The 3,671-nt window shown below is 37.9% G+C and overlaps 1 protein-coding gene across 1 annotated transcript in view; it reads left to right on the plus strand.

Annotated features, from left to right (window-relative positions):
* The window catches only part of ALMS1 (Alstrom syndrome protein 1), a 249,438-nt gene that overhangs the window by 224,380 nt on the left and 21,387 nt on the right, over positions 1-3,671 (plus strand). The window lies entirely within an intron of this gene.

The raw sequence follows: 3,671 nt of genomic DNA on the forward strand, positions 1-3,671 counted from the left end.
TTTTTTGAGATGGAGTCTCACTCTGTCACCCAGGCTAGAGTGCAGTGGTGCAGTCTTGGCTCACCACAACCTCTGCTTCCCAGGTTCAAGCGATTCTCCTGCCTCAGCCTCCCAAGTAGCTGGGATTACAGGCACGTGCCACCACGTCCAGCTAATTTTTTTGTGTTTTTAGTAAAGATGGGGTTTCACTGTCTTAGCCAGGATGGTCTTGATCTCCTGACCTCATGATCTACCTGCCTCAGCCTCCCAAAGTGCTGGGATTACAGGCGTAAGCCACCACACCTGGCCAATGATGATCATTTTTTCACATACTTGTTGCCTTCCCCCTGATGGAGTCTCACTCTTGTCGCCCTAGCTGGAGTACAGTGGCACAATCTCTGCTCACTGCAACCTCTGCATCCTGGGTTCAAGCAATTCTCCTGCCTCAGCCTCTAGAGTAGCTGGGATAACAGATGCCTACCACCAGCCCAGCTAATTGTTTGTATTTTCAGTTTTTAACTTTTTGTTTTTGTATTTTGTATTTTGTATTTTAGTAGTGGTTTCACGACATTGACCAGGCTGATCTCGAACTCCTGACCTCAGGTGATCCACCCGCCTCAGCCTCCCAAAGTGCTGGGATTACAGACATGAGTCATTGAACCTAGCCCATTTGTATACCTTCTTTTGAGAATTGTCTGTTGTCCTTTGCCCACTTTTTGATGGGATTGTTTGTTCTTTTCTTGCTGATTTGTTTGAGTTCCTTGTAGATTCTGCGTATTAGTCTGTTGTCGGATGCGCAGTTTGCAAGCATTTTCTCCCATTTTGTGAGTTGTTTGCTGATTATTTCTTTTGATGTGCAGGTCCCATCTATTTATCTTTGTTTTTTGTTGCATTTGCTTTTGGATTCTTGTCATGAACTCTTTTCCTAAGCCAATGTCTACAAGAGTTTTTCCAGTGTTATCTTACAGAATTGTTATGGTTTCAGGTCTTAGATTTAAGTCTTTAATCCATCTTGAGTTAATTTTTTTGTAAGGTGAGAGATGAGGATCCAGTTTCATTCTTCTGTATATGGCTTGCTAATTATCCCAGCACCATTTGTTGAATAGGGTGTCCTTTCCTCACTTTATATTTTTGTTTGCTTTGTCAAAGATCAACTGGCTGTAAGTATTTGGCTTTATTTCTGGGTTCTCTATTCTGTTCCATTGGTCTTCATGCCTATTTTTATACCAGTACCTTGCTGTTTTGTTAACTATACCCTTATAGTTTGAAGTCAGGTAATAATGAGGCCCCCAGATTTGTTCTTTTTGCTTAGTCATACTTCAGCTTTCTACACTGTTTTTTGGTTCCATATGAATTTTAGGATTGTTTTTCTAGTTCTGTGAAGAATGATGATGGTATTTTGATGGGAATTGCATTGAATATGTAGATTGCTTTTGGCAATATGGTCATTTTCACAATATCAATTTTGCCATCCATGAGCATGGGATAGGTTTCCATTTGTTTGTGTCATCAGTGATTTCTTTCAGCAGTGTTTTTTCATTTTCCTTGTAGAGATCTTTCACCTCCTTGGTTAGGTATATTCCTAAGTTTTGTTTTGTTTTGTTTTTTGTTTTTTTTTTGCAGTTGTTGTAAAAGGGATTGAGTTCCTGATTTGTTTCTCAGCTTGGTCTTCGTTGGTGCATAGCAGTGCTACTGATTTGTGTACATTGATTTTGTATCCTGTAATTTTACTGAATTCATTTATCAGATCTAGGAGCTTTTTGTATGAGTCTTTAGGATTTTCTGGGCATACAGTCTTATCATCGGCAAACAGTGACAGTTTGACTTCCTATTTTCCTGCTTGGGTGCTCTTTATTTTTTTCTCTTGTCTGATTGCTCTAGCTAGGACTTTGAGTACAATGTTGAATAGCAGTGGTGAAAGTGGGCATTCTTGTCTTGTTCCAGTTATCAGGGGAAATCCTTTTAACCTTTTCACCATTCAGTGTAATTTTGGCTGTGGGTTTGCCATAGATGGCTTTTATTACCTGAAGGTATGTCCCTTCTATGCCGATTTTGCTGAGGGTTTTAATTATAAAGGGATGCTGAATTTTGTCAGATGCTTTTTCTGCGTCTTTTGAGATGATCATGTGATTTTTGTTTTAAATTCTGTTTGTGTGGTGTATCACATTTATTGGCTTGTGCATGTTAAGCCATCCCTGCATCCCTGGATGAAACCCACTTGACCATGGTGGATTATCTTTTCGATATGCTGTTGGACTCGGTTAGCTAGTATTTTGTTGAGGACTTTTGCATCTATGTTCATCAGGGATATTGGTCTGTTGGTCTTTGAAAAGATAAATAAAATTGATAGACCATTAGTGAGATTAACCAAGAAAAGAATAGAGAAGATCCAAGTAAGCTCAATTAGAAACAAAATGGGAGATATTACAACCAATACCACAGAAATACAAAAGATCATCAAGGCTATTATGAAAACCTTTACACATACTAACTAGAAAATCTAGAGGAGATGGATAAATTCCTGGAAATATACAACCCTCCTATATTAAATCAGGAAGAAATAGAAACTCTGAACAGACGAATAACAAGTAGCGAGACTGAAACAGTAATTTAAAAAACTGCTAACAAAAAAAAAAAAGTCCAGGACCAGATGGATTCACAGCTGAATTCTATCAGATATTCAAAGAAGAATTGGTGCAAATCCTACTGAAACAATTCCAAAAGATAAAGAGGGAATCCTCCCTAAATGATTCTATGAAACCAGTATCACCCTAATACCAAAACCAGGAAAGGATATGAAGAAAACTATTGACTTGCTCTTTCTGTGTTTCTTTCTGCCCTGTGCTGTCTCCCTTGCAATCTCTGCAGTCCAGGCCCTCTTCTCTCTCTGTGATCTCTCTGCACTCTATCTGCTTCTCTGTTCTGTCTGCCTCTGCTCACCCACACCTGTACTCGTGCCCCACATGCCCCACCCTCTTTCTCTCTGGTTCCCACTGTGTCTGTTGTGTGTCTCTATTCTTCTTCTGATTACTCTTTCCTCCCCCACCCTTATCTCTTACGGTATTGCTATGTTTGTCTCTGTGCTTTCTGTGTGTTTTCACTCTTTTTCTTTCCTTTCTCTCTTCTGCAGTTCTGTTTCTTGGTGTCTAGTTGTCTTCTGGTGGGGGAGAAAGGATAGTTTACTACTGTCAGTATAAAAAGTGAAGAAAAAAGGTCATTCAGGAGTTTTTCTTTATGAAGAAAAAGCTGAAAATGGTGAATAATTTCTCTGTATTTTAGATCTCTCCTTAATTTTATTAGCTCATGTTTCCAGCAGGTGGGGAAATAAACAACACAAGCAAACTACCAAACAGAGACCTCCATGAGAAAAGAAAATGAGAGCTTTACGTCCAACTAAATGTTTATCAATGTTTCATATATTTTTATAAAATGGAGTTCATATCAGACTTTACATGCCTATATATGAAGAGAAATTACACTCAAAAGCAGCATCCTGAAATCCAAAGAGTAAATTTTTTTATATGTTTACAGAGAAAGAGTTAAGATATAAAACTATGTATACATATTATAATCCAAATATACATACATATATGTGTATATATGTATACATATCAATATCACTGGAGCAAAATATATGTCATACATAGAACAAAAAACTGAAATTATTATAAAAATATGAATTATGATTTTTT

Source organism: Mandrillus leucophaeus, unplaced genomic scaffold (genome assembly GCF_000951045.1).
Source record: "Mandrillus leucophaeus isolate KB7577 unplaced genomic scaffold, Mleu.le_1.0 Scaffold216, whole genome shotgun sequence".
Lineage (NCBI taxonomy): Eukaryota > Metazoa > Chordata > Mammalia > Primates > Cercopithecidae > Mandrillus > Mandrillus leucophaeus.